At 33.9% G+C, this 14,351-nt stretch overlaps 1 protein-coding gene across 3 annotated transcripts in view; it reads left to right on the top strand.

Annotated features, from left to right (window-relative positions):
• LOC149795338 (uncharacterized) overlaps positions 1-14,351 on the top strand; it is a 252,889-nt gene that overhangs the window by 23,687 nt on the left and 214,851 nt on the right. The window lies entirely within an intron of this gene.

Below are 14,351 nucleotides of genomic sequence, written 5' to 3'. Positions count from 1 at the left end.
TCCTGTTAAACTGGTTTCTTCTGGAAGAACATTTTAATCTGGAGACCACTTTCTCAGTTTGGAATGTAATGCCCATGCCAATTGGGCAGTCTCCATTGACCATCATGAAGCTTCTTTTTACATCCCTATATTATCTTCACATCTAATATGCCTCCATTTTGATTGGACTGAGATGTTTTTCAATTCAAGGTTCTGCCGTTTGGAATTGCTTCCATACCCTGAGTCTTCACCAAGTTTATGGGAGCTATAATGTCTTACCTCTGTATAGTTGGAACCCCAATTGTTCAGTATTTCAATAACTGGCTAATCCACAATGTTCAGGTTAAGTCCCTCAGTCAGGATCTTTTTGATTGTTTGACCACAGTAGCATGGTTGTGGCTTTTGTTGAGAAGTTGACGCTCATTCCATCTCATGAACGTTTGTTTACATGGGAATGAACTTCCTCACAAACCAGAACTTAGTCTGGGTTCCATGGGATCACATAAATCAAATCCTTGCACTCCTAGAGGTGATACAAGCAAAAACATTATTTTCTACTCTCCTTTGCCTAATCCTATTGGGAACCTTGAATGCTACTGCTGACTTTGTTCCCTTAGGATGTCTCCATATGTGCCCTCAACAGATCTTGCAAGGTGGAAACCAAACAAATTCTCTACCAACTCTGATTCCACTAGGAACAGATTTTCATTACCATGGGTGCTGGTGAATGAAACAAGAAAGATTCCTGACTGGAGTCCCCATGCACCTTACCCCCACTTCTGTCTGTCTGCTGATGCAATAGATTCTGATTGGGTCACTCATTTAGAGCCAGAGGGCATAAATCTCCATGGTCATTGGACTCCAAACAAATCATCCCTCTAAATCAACTATTTAGAAATGAATGCTTTTTTCTAACTTTAAAGGATGTATTGAATGATTGAAGAGTCAGTATGTCATGATCGCTTCTGATAATATGTCTATCTTAGCCCATCTCCAGTGTCAAGGAGGCACACATTCTCCTTATTTTTGCCTGGAGGTCTGGCACCTCCTTTTCTGGGCAACTTTGGGGAACATAACCTTCCCAATTTCTCTGCATTCTAGGGATGAAGACTATTTTAGCAGACAGTCTACCTAGGACAGGCAAAACAGTCATCATTGAATGGTTATTTTACCACTTGATAACAGATTCCATTTTTTCACTATGGGGGAAGCCTCTGGTGGACTTGTTTGTGACCAGGCTGAACAGCAAACTTCGATTTGATGTTTCTCTAGTCCAGGACCAGAAAGCATTGGCAGTGGATGCATTCAACTTCCTGTAGGACTATCTTTTGGTGAATGGCTTCCCACCATTCCAACTCCTAACTCAAGTTCTACATAAAGAACTTCCACTGCTCATATTATTCTTATAGCCTCAGTGATTCACAAATGATTATGGTTCAGTGATTTTCTAGACCTCCAGATAGATCAACTGAGGTCTCTTACCTAACGGGAGGGATCTTATGTCGTAACACAGGGGCTCCAGCCTCCACAAGAGCCCACACCTTTTCCACTTTCACACTTGGCTTATCTCAGGTGATCTATCAACCCAAACAAGTTTTGGGACCAGTTTGCCAGTTGCATCATTCAGACAAGGAGAGTTTGGACATCCAAGGTCTCTCAAATCAGGTGTAAAATTTTCTGTGATTGGTTCAGTAGGAAACACATTGGTCTTAGATATCCATCTATAACTTCAGTGACTGATTTCAATTTGTTCTTTTTCAAGAACAAAAGATGTGCAGTATTAACTATCAAGGGTTATACAGCTTCCATTTCCAACACACTTAAGTTCTTTCAGGGCTTAGCAATATGGTTCAGATTCACACCTTGCTGATCTCATTAAATATTTTGAACTCCAGAAGCCTGTCTACTGCTTTCTTATGGCCAGATGGAATCTATCTTGTTTTATGGTCTTTAATCAATCTCCCTATGAGTGAAGGCTTCCTTTCAGAACCTCACACTCAAGACTATGTGTTTACTTGCTTCAACATATTTCAGAACCACACACTCATGGCTATGTATTTACTTGCTTTGGCATTGGCAAGAAGGAAACTTGAGATTCATGCATTGTCTGTTGACACTGGCTGTCTCCTGTTTAATGGCAGTTATGAATCCATCTGCCTCCTTTGCCAACCTGGATTTTTAGCCAAAACCCAGTTACCTTTTGGCACTGTATTTCTGTTTGAATGCCTTGAAAGGGAAAAGGCGGCATGAAAGACCTTTTCCTTCCTCTTAAGGGTTCTGTTGATATTTTGGCCTTGACTCTTTCATTGTGGATCATTGTCACCACAATCAAAAGAGCCTATCAGTCCCTTACTGATAGAGACTAAAACCCCATACGGTTTGAGTCCTCAAAACTCCTGTGGCCTGTCTAAATCAATCTTCCTTGGAGTATGTCAAGATGGCAGTATATTAGCAATCTGATAGTATGTTCCCTTCTTCTACCTCAGTTTGTAAGCACAACAAAACACAGGAAAGTTTTACTATAAAACCCATATTGTTGTGGCACAACATGTGGCCCAGAGGGACACTAACATGCTCTAATTTGATCTCACCATCTAATGGTGAGTATATTCCATTTACTCTGTTTTTGATCAATTTAACACATGAGGCTATCCATCAAACTGACAAATTCAGTTGTGCAATATTAACAGGTAAGTTATTGCTGCTATTAAAATGAAGTTGTGGGGGGGTAAAATACTTTTACTTATGCAATACTTACCTGTCACTATTCTCAATGCCATCCTCCCATCGAATTTTCGGATAAATGTATGCTCAGCCAAAATTAGGCTTGTGTCTGCAATGCCATTTTGTAACATACATGCATATCAGTTATAAAACAAAATCTAGGTAACTGTATGATTAGCCAGATTAGGCCATCCACCTCATAGTCTCTTGCTGTAATGTATTGTACATGTATGGGACATTTTCAAAAAAACTCGAAATTTATGTCACACTCATTTTTTTTTCAAGATACACAATTAGAGCATTAAAAAAATAGTTTACAAGGTATGTTAATACATATTCTAAATAGGAGCACACAAAAAAACTATACACCTACATATCTTATTGTCTCGTGATCATGATTTATATCCTCAAAATTGACATTTTTGCATGTCACAAAAACAAATTTTAATATTTGTGATAAAACTATGTTACTTAAAACATACAATTTTTAACTTTTTATAGCTCAACTATAAACTTTAACATGATTTCTTTACTTCTTTGTCACTAACATTCAAATATTATAGTATTTTTTTTTTTTTTTCAATTTCACTTTTGTCACAGAAAAAATGTCCATTGCATAACGCATACACATTTTTTTTATTTTGCATTACCCCCCTTTATGTGTTATTTCCCCTTGTACTACTTGTCACTAACTCTACTTTCATAAAGTTAAAATGGCGGGGTGATTGAGACAACAAAAGACATTTTACAAAGAAAACATTGATAAGGTAAGTCCGATTAGTGGCATATATTTTAAACATGTCCAGTAAGTAACTCATACAAATAGCATTTGCTGCAATCTTTGGAAAACAAGAAATTATTCTAATAATTGCATTTCCTGTGCAGATGTTATTAACAGAAAATTATCATTGACCTTTAAGTAGTGACGAGTAAAAATAGAAAAGCATGTGAATATGTCCATTGCATAACAGTCCATGATATAACGCCGAATATCGTTATGCAATGGACATAGTCCGTTATGCAATTGACAAATGCCGTTAGCTGATGGACATGATTCGTTATGCAATTGACAAAACATGCAACAATGAAATAAAAACATTCAGCAAAATAATACACTACCCTCACAAACATTTTTAAAGTGTTTGCGAATTAAACCAGTTTTTATTGCATTTATTCAAAGCCCTTCAAGGTTCATGTAGACTCACAGCATCATACAAAACGTCCTCGTGATGAAGTGGACAAAAATATATTGCTTATTTTAGTATGGCAGTAAAGTGGCACATCATTTATCTAAGAATGTGGTAGATTTTATATTGAAAAAAACAACGATAAAATAGTCTGTGCATTAGTTAAAAATCTGACTAATTCCTGTAACAAGACATGACAAAAAAGTGAATTTAAGGCTATATTTGGCGACATGTCCATTTGAAAAATATCTTCTTTTATTATCCACAGATAAACCTAAAATATCATGGTTTTGACAACAAAAGAAAGACAAAGGAGGTTTCGTGAAAGATTAAAACAAGATCCAGAAAGATATGAAGAATTTAAACAGAAAATGAGACAACGGTATCATGACCAGAAAGCAGCTGGCAAAATTACCTTAATTGACACCAAATCCGAAAGAAATAAAAGAAGTCAGAGAAAATATTGGAGACAACAGAAGAGGAAACAGAGATCAAGACAGAAAGACTTGGAAAAAGAACTTACACCGCCATCTTCGCCATCTACACCCGCAAGTAAAGATCAAGAACCTCCAGCACCGTCAAGACCACAACCATCTAGACAAAAGGAACAAAGTAAACGTGAAAGAAAAAGAAAGGATGCAAAGTGCTACAGAGACAAGAACTCCCTACAAATGAAACTTGATAGTGCCAACAAAAAGCTGGCTATGTACAGGAAGAGAATACAAAGAATGAAAGATGCACTAAGTAAGGATTCACCAAAAACTAAAACAAAGAAATTACTGAGACATCTGGCAGGCAACAACTCATCGCTCAATAAAGTAAGAAGGTCCCTAGAGTTTCACTATGCTTTAATCAAACAACTTAGACTTAAATACAAGTTAAAAGAGAATAAGAAAAAGGTTAGTCATGCTGTAATTGGTAGTGTGATTCGAAAATATAAAGCCCTAAGCTATATTCGATCAGAAATTGGAATAAGGAATCCATCAAAAGATGACAGGAAGAAGAAGAAAGGAACTAAAATCAAGCGTCTGCGTGTTGATGTTCAGCAGTTTTTTGAAAGAGATGACAATTCCCGAATTACAACAGGAGTTCGTCAAACTGTAACTAAACTCAAGGATAAAAGGCAGAAACGTTTATTGCTAGATACGATTGAGAATCTTTATGAAAAGTATCGAAGGGAAGCTAAGGAAGCCATAAGTTTTACCACATTTTGGCGTCTCAAACCATTTTGGGTGAAACAAAAGACAGAAAAAGAGAGGGAGACATGTCTGTGTAAGACTTGCGAAAATCTTACTTTTATGGCCACTGCCCTGTACAAACACAAGGCAATAAAAACATTTAATATTGAAGTCCTAGTAACACAAGTGGTTTGCAATCCTAATAACAAAGACTGCATGTTTGGGAATTGTAGTAGTTGCAAGGAAAAACAAGTAGAAACAAACATCGAATATTTCAACACTGAGATCAGTTGGAATCAGTGGAAAACAGAGAAGGAAAAGAGAACATTTAAAAACGGAGAAATAAAAGAAGTAACTGTCACGAAAAAAACCCAGGAAAATGGATCACTTGGACATCTTATGGACAGATTTCACGATGACCTATGGATAAAAGGAAGAAAGCACCTTTTCATTGTTAAAAACCAAATGAATCACTACAGAAAACTTAAGGAATCACTAGGCCCAAATGAATGTCTTCTCCACGTGGATTTTGCAGAGAATTATGTAGGAAAGATGGAAAAAGAGATTCAAAGTGTTCACTTTGGAGCTTCACAGAATCAAATAACACTACACACAGGTTATTATATCACTGGAACAATGAACAAGCTTCAATCTTTTTGTGGAATTTCAGATAGCCTCCAACATGATCCATATTCTATTTGGGCTCACTTGAATCCAGTGTTGAGTGAAATTAGAGAGAAATATCCAGAGGTAGACACTGTACACTTTTACAGTGATGGTCCAACGACACAATATAAGCAGAAGTTGAACTTTCACATTCTTAGTAATGAAATTTTTAGTTACGGCTTTACACAAGCTCAATGGAATTTTCATGCTGCAGGGCATGGCAAAGGGATACCAGACGGAATAGGGGCAGCTCTTAAGAGATCTGCAGATCAGAAAGTAAAACATGGAGCAGATATTCTTAATGCTGACAGCTTCTTAAAAGAAATGAAGACTACAAACACTTTGATACAGGTGTATCTTGTCAGAGATGTTGATATTCACAGTATGGAGGCAAAATACAAGAACCCACTGTTAACAGTTCCAGGGACAACAAAACTCCATCAGATTTTTATTGATAAACCAGATGTTATCAAATATAGAGATGTTAGTTGTGTATGTTATAAACAATGTTGCAAGGACCATCAACTTCAAACGTTCTCATTGTTACCAGGTACAAAAGCAGAAGAATCAAAAAGGGTGTTCAGCAAAGGCAAAAGTGAAACAAATCAGAAACAAGATAACAGCTTCAAGGATATACCGATTACAGATGAGAAAAAGAAACAGACTACCTTGAACGGTCGAACGAATGAGGATCTACAGGAAGTCAGAAGAAAAGAAGGAACATTTAGAAGAATTCTAAAGTCATTACAGGCTAGAGACACATTCATTAATCTGAAAAAGCAATGTGCCATAATAAAAAATCAGATTGGGTATACACATGGAACACCAAGGTCTTATCATAACTTTCAAGCTGAGCCTATTTCACAATCAATTCTACCAAACAACATTTCTGTTAATGGTGACACGGCAGTGAAGGTCAAAGCAGACGGAGATTGTCTTCCTGCGTGTGGAAGTGTTTTTGCATATGGGAACGACTTACATGTATTTGAGATGAGAACACGAATAGTAGCAGAACTGACATTAAATGAGGAATACTATCTAAATGAAACTAATCTTATCAAAGGCGAGGTAGCAAACACTGAAAAGGTTGGATCACTGATAAAAGCATATGCAATGTATTCCGAAGAATACATGCATGATGGGAAACTAACATCAGATAAAATCAGAGATATTTATGAAAGAGAAGTTCTGAAGATAACTAAAGAAAAAGTTTACATGGGAATCTGGCAAATCCATGCCCTTTCATCGGTTCTAGGAATGTCACTTCGATCTATTTACCCTGAACTTGGAAATCCAGTAGTTAGACGACATTTGAATAGAACAGTTGAACCAAGAATTAATGAGAAAAGGTCATGTGTTGGACAAATTTTTTGGACAACTACTAGATCAGACATGCAAAATCAAAACTGGATACCGAACCATTTTGTCCCCATTTTACCAGAAACCTGCAACACCAGTGTCAATGAGATTGAGAAAAAAACAGAAAGAAACACTAATGCAGAAATCAAAGAACTATATCATAAATTTTGCGAACAAACCAAATCTACTGAAGTGAGTATAGATGGTTACCTAGGAAAGTATGTTTTAATAACATACAATGACCAGTATTATCCTGGATTGGTTAATGACATTGATTTTGAATCTCAAATGGTGTTTATCGAATGTATGGTCAGAATTGGATCCAAAAACGAAAACTGCTTTTTCTGGCCAAAGAAAATTCACGACAAGAACTGGTATGAACTTGATGAGATTAGATGCATGATTTCTGAACCAGAACCTATTGAGGGTACAAACCACTTTGCGGTAAAACAGTCTGAGTGGGAAGATGCTAAAAGACCCTAAACCTGCACTTACATTTTAACTGTGTATCAAGATGTAAAGATGAAAAGAAACACTGTTTGAATTTGTATTTCTGTGTAGTTAAGATTTTTGACGTGATAAAATTAGGGTAAAATGTTAGTGTAGTTTGATAAAAGTTAGTTATGATAGTTAAAATTTGCATATTTTAAATTTTGTTTCAATGGTCATCAAGTAAGATACTTAGAGACTTTTGCCTTTATATTAATTGACCATACCAATATGTTTTTTTAGTAAATATGTTTCTTCTGTTTTGACTTTTTAATTTAAAGTTTATATTAATTCTTGACAGGATATTGTCAACTGCATAACGAGAGTGTCAATTGTATAACGGTAATGTCAATTGCATAACATGCTTAATATAACATTTTTTGCAAATTCTAACACCATTCAATGCTTGTTATCTAATTATTTAATGTTGTTTTCATCATGTGTATAACATCAATCTCTTCAAATGGGGATTGTTTATTTGTTGTTCATGTAAAATAATTTTTTTCGATTGTTTTTTAAACATTTTTTAACAATAACTACATGTTTCAACAATATAATAAGTTAGTTGAAAAAATGGAGGATAAAATAGGTGGGATATGTTTGTAATCGTATAACACATTATTTGGTTTATGGTTTTGATTACTATATTAACTCAGAAAAAAAATATAAAGATTTTTGTTATCGTTATGCAATTGACATTTTTTGTAACCTGTATTTGAATATTTTGAAAAAAAATATATTTACTGTTTGAGTTAAGGTTGCATATTTTTTATTAGTGGTATTTGATGTTGGTTTGTTTGATTGAAAAAAATAAAAAGTCTTTATCAAATAATTTATTTTTGTCCACGGCCTAGTCTGAAATTTCGCGTTTTTTTGAAAATGGCCCGTATGCTTAGCCACAATTTGGGTCGTGTCTGTAATGCCTTCTTGTATAATCAACATTCTCATGGCTATTAGAAACCACAACTTAGGTAACTGTATAATAGCCAAAAAGGTTATTTGTACTATATTGTCATTTATTTATAATAATGTGGCTCTATTAAAAAAACATGTGAACCTTTGATTAAGGGTTAAAGTTAATGTGTTCAGGTTTCTTAAACAAGACATTTTGACAGTTTCCAACACCTTATTTCAGAAAAACTGCAGCAGAACATTGCATAGTCATAGTCATTAGGAAGGTGTGAAAAGCTTTAGCGATTTCTTACTTGCCCTTTCTTTATTTTTCTTCATCAGATTTATTGTAAATCATTTTATAAAGACAACCATGCTGAGGGAAGTTGAAGTAAAAAATCATATTTTTTTAATCTGACTTGTCATTCTTGGCAGGTTTACCCTAATTGTTAAAACTCAGTACATGTGCTGATAGAAAGCAAAGTCAATACCACACATTATAAACTAAAGCCCAAAGTGTAAAAATTTCCTTTTGCCTTAAAGAGCACAAGAAAAACAACTGCATTAAGGAAATAAGAAAGATCTTTAAAGACTCATTCATTCATACCCACCATTTCAAAACTTATTGAGAAAAAATATTAGTGAAACAAACCAGTACTTGCTTACCAAAGACTTACCTCCTAGAACAATGTAAATCAGGCTTTTAATCACTCTATGCTGCACTAATAAGATAATTGACAAATATACCAGGGTAACAGTGGTAATCTTTTTAGATTTAAAAGAAGACGTTTGACTTTATTGACAGTAGCATACCTACTGATAATTAAACTGCATCATGATTAATGCCATGAAAAACTCCCACAACATATGATATACATGATGATTAATTTATGATAGATGTAATTAAAAGGTAAAGGTGGTCTGAGATAAACATTCACCATTGGATAGATTGCCTTTATTGACTGACAATAACTGAGGTGTTGCAAATCCTTTCAGCAGAGCTAATTAGGCTAAGGTGAATGGATAAAATACATGCAGTAGAACAACCAACACAATTCATTTAAGGTTACCTCAGTCAAAGAGATACGTGTTGAAGAAACAAACGATATGATACATGTACTTATGTAATTGCCTTGAAAGAGGATGTTTAGTCCATCTTTTTAAATATTTTTTAAAAGTTCATAATCACCACAATATTTCTTTGAACTTGGATTTAACTTCATAAATAAAATGCAAAACATGATTATTTTAGTAGTTGGTTGTTGCTCTTGAAGTTGTTGGGTTTAATGCCATTTTTCAGCACATGGTAGGCTATAGATGGCAGCCAGTTTAAGCGTTCGAGGAAAAACCTGGGAAACACCAAAGGGACCAACCATTTAATTAGTGGTGGGATTGGGCTGGGGTTTTCTTTTGAATCAGGATATTTTTTAGTGCGACCGGTCATACATCAGAAGAGTTTATCAGATGGCCGGTTGTCTTTTGTCTGTTGTCAGTATGTTAGCCCAAGTTTGTTATCACTATTTCTCATAAACTATTTGGAGGAACGTTGCCATGAAACTTTACATAAACATTCATTCCTTGGACTAGTTGGTGCTAAATGAAAATCATGTTTCTCTGGAATGCATGGCAATGTCAGCATGGGATTTTAAGATTTTTTTTATGTTGGTCCTAAATGAAAACAGTGCCAATCTGATGACCAATATGAAAATCTTGCTGTTCCAACTCCTCCTGAGTAATATCAACACAGAATTTTCACCAGAAGACTTCTTATTGATGTCTTATTGGCCATAAAATTAAAATGGGGCCATTCTAATATCTAATATGACCATCACAACCACCACAGCAGCCATCATTAAAACCTTTTTATTGCTACTTCTCCTGAATGGAATGTCACATTGACATGGGGTCTTCACCAGAAGAATTCTTATTCTTTTTTGGTCCTAACTAAAAATGATTCTGCTAGGACATCCAGCATAGCCACCAATTTTAAATATTCTTTTTAATTCACATTTCAACATTTCAAATGTCAGGATTTTACAGGTTCCCTTTAACACTGCCTGACAGTGTTGGGTGATATACATAATTGTTGAAAAGTCCTGACTTTCAGTTTGCACACTTTTAGTACAGGTAATTGTTATTTTCACAGTAATATTTAAAATTTAGTTCACACATTCTATGTTAATAAATATCAATATAAATTCTCTGTCACATGCACTGTCAGACACAAAGAAAAATATACATGCATGGTAACACTTATCAATAAGATAGGGAATTACTCAGATTTGAAAATATTAAATAAAAATACAGACTCAATAACATACAATGTTCAGCTGTACTATTCTACAAGCTACTGAAATTAAAAAAAGGATTTACTGTTTCTCAAATGTGTACATTATATTATACAGCCTTGCTAAATATTTTCCCATTTTTTCATAGTGAAATTTGTAAAATTTGATAATTTTGAAGCATAACAAGACTTATAAATTATATATTTTGCAATCATCATGAACAAATTAAATAAAAAGACTTGTTATTTCCAAAGAAAACATTTTTTAAAATCATAATATTTTACATATAATTTCTAAACCACACAGTAAGTGATTTTCAAAACTCTTAATTTCTGGACAATCATAAAATAGGTGTTCAGTGTTTTCAGATTCTTGTTTACAGAAAGTACACATATTGTCATCAGTGATAAATACTTTTTTCAAAAACTGATTTGTGCAAATAATTCAGTTCATGAATTTAAACTGAGTAGTAATTAAATTTGTATCTTTGTTATACTTCTATGCTAAAATCAGAGATTTATTCCAGGCTTGATCACTTATCTGGAATCTTGACCATGCCTCATGTTTTCCATAGGGCATATTTGTTCTACAGTTGACCAAATCATTATACATGTATACAGATTTTAAATTCTCATTAGCTAAGAATAAACTTATTTTCTGAATTTACATTTGTAAAAGTGTTTCTCTTATTAATATAATTATTTATTTGTCTTTTCCAATGATCAGTTAATTTTGAAATGATTGAGAAAAATTGTGTGAAATTTTTAGTGCTAGCCTTATGCCATAATGCTTCAAACTTAATAGTGATTCTTGATTATCAAAAGATTTTTTGATACATGTTATTCTGTTTGATCACCATTTTGTATTTGAATGAAAGTTATTAATATCAGCTAAATTTAGAATATCCAGAGACAAGTACTTTTCCAATTCAAAGGGCTCCTTTCTTCATCTTACTAAGGCAAGGATAATATCTTGCCAAAATTTGTTATGAAAACAACTACTCATCTCAGTGTAAATCTGAGACTGATGCAAAATCCTAATAAGTGTTTCAATGGTAGACCTAAATGACTGTCCAGAGACAACCAAAAGTAAAGGGCATCATCCAAATATTGACCCAATTTAAGCTCAGTCATTATAAAAAAAAGACAGGCAATATTTATGCTATGCCAGAAATCTTTGGAGAGAAGTTCTTTGTCTGTAATAAAAAGATATGGTGCTGATGGGTCTCCTAGAAAGCACCCTTACTCTAAATGAAAGAACAAAGACATGTGACCATTGTCAATGACACTGCATTTGGACTTGTTGCAAAATACTCTGAACCACTGACAAATAGAATCACCAAAATTAAAAGATTTCAGAGCATTTTCCAAAAAGTCCCATTTGACAGAGTCATATACTTTTTCAAAGTCAAATAATAAGAGAAGGCCAGACTGATCAGTTTAGTCAAGGTAGTTGATAAAATTAAATAATATTCTAGAGTTTTGCCAGTAAGTCTCCCTTTTATAAAATCATTATGATTATCATTTATAACAGAAGGAAGTACCTTTTTAGGCCTGTTTGCTATTGAAGCTGATATAAATCTTCTTTTCAAATGATAGTTCCCTGGGACTGAAATTTGGACATATCCAAAATTCAGAGATCTATATAGAAATCCATGCAGATGTTTCCGAAAGAACTTTTAAAATTTGATTGTGAATTCATCAGATACAGTACCGGTTTCATTTTTCATGATTTTTAATGCTAAACCACACTCAGGAAAGGTCAGCTTAGCTTTACTTTCACATGAGTTTTTCTCAGCTGTAAGTTTTTTTATCACATATGAAGAAGTGTTCATTAGTTTATAGTTTGCCATTAGTTTTGCTATAAAGATTTTTATAGAAATCTTTTTGTCAGTTTGGTATTTCATTTTGATCTGTTAATTTCTCAGTATTATCCAAAATTAGATTCTTTCACTATTTTGTTAGTGTAGTTTCTCTTTTCCAGGTTAAGAAAGTATTTTTAATTTTTTTACTAAATTCATGCCGTCTTACTTTTGGTCTTAACATTACTACTACTGCCTGTTTTTTTAAAAAAAATTTCTTCTAATTCAGTTTCCTTATTATTGATTTGTACTATATTCAAAAGTATTGTTCTTCTAGGTATTAATAACACTTAATTCTGGCATTGGTTACTCTTTAGTAAAAAAAATATTCTATTGACCAGTTTGAAGTGTCTTGTTGGTGCCTGTATTAATTATTCTTTTACAATAATAATGATATTTATCATTATTCATTACCATCACTAACACTTTCATTGCTGTCTACTAGAGACAACGTATGACCATTGATATTAACTACTGTTACATTATATGTTAAACATTGGTCCTCTCTCATCACCCAGTACCATGCATAGCACCAATAACTTGCACAATGTAATTATTAATCAATCCTTTTAGCTCTGTGATGCTCCTGGCACTTGAGCTGTAAAACTAATCCCTGCTGTTTAGGCTAAGTGACATTAAGGCAGTCAAATACTCAGTAATGCTACAAGTAAGTTACTACTCCGATTTATAATCTACAGGTTAAATCAGCAAGACTAAGATTGTATGGGCTAATAAAGACCTGAGCTTGAACAAAGAGTAGCTGTAACAGCACTTTGTCTATGCAATATTATGATCTACCTTTTCCTCCTAAACAAGGAGTTGCAAGATAAATAACAGTATAATGGAACAAAGGCACAAGCAGACATTTTGCTTAACTAAAATGGAGGGGAAAAAAACACAATAAAACAACATGTGAACACTGACTCATAAACTATAACAATGCTAATCCTGTGTGAATATGTGGTGTCTGATTTAGTTATTTGTTTATTTGTGTCAAGCCAGCACTTTTTATACTTATTTTGATATTTAGGAAAGTATAATAATATTATAATAATTGTGGAAAGTTATTAGCATGATGTTTAAAAAAGGTATACAAACCTCAGAACAATCATCAAAAGGTATGCAGTAATTTACACATATCATGTTTCTCTGATCTTTTTTGAAAAGTGGAAAAAATTATACCTTTTTACCATAAATATGAGATATATGATTTGGAATAATCACTACATCAATGCCATAAGGAAAGTCAGATCTAAGTCTTCTCCCTGCATTTATTTTGGCAGATTATATTTTTGAGTGCTTGGAAAGCCTGTTAATGAGACCCATCTTTAGTTGGGTTACATCTTCAGCCATTCATATTGACAGTTTTTCTTTTAATTTCCTTTTCTCCTTTACAAGGGCTGTTTTGTTCTCGGAATTTCTAAGTTTCATGATTACAAGCTTTGGTAGTCCTTTGTGTACAATACTTCTGTGCATGGCAAGTATGTTTCTTTGATCCCTGTCTTTACTTAATCTATCTAACATTACCACTGCAACCACCACAGCAGCCATCTTGAAAATCATTTGATGCCACTTTTCCTGAATGGTGTTACATTGACATTGGGTCTTCACCAGAAGAATTATTATGATGTTTACTTGGTGCTAACTGAAAATGAATCTGCTCAGACATCCAGCTTGAAAATCACGTTATTACTACTCTTTCTGAATGTGTGGCAATATTAAAATGGGC

Source organism: Sinohyriopsis cumingii, chromosome 7 (assembly GCF_028554795.1).
Source record: "Sinohyriopsis cumingii isolate HCF-2022 chromosome 7, ASM2855479v2, whole genome shotgun sequence".
NCBI classification, from domain to species: Eukaryota; Metazoa; Mollusca; class Bivalvia; order Unionida; family Unionidae; genus Sinohyriopsis; species Sinohyriopsis cumingii.
The sequence above is the reverse complement of the archived record's forward strand: the minus strand, read 5'-3'. Positions and strand labels throughout refer to the sequence as shown.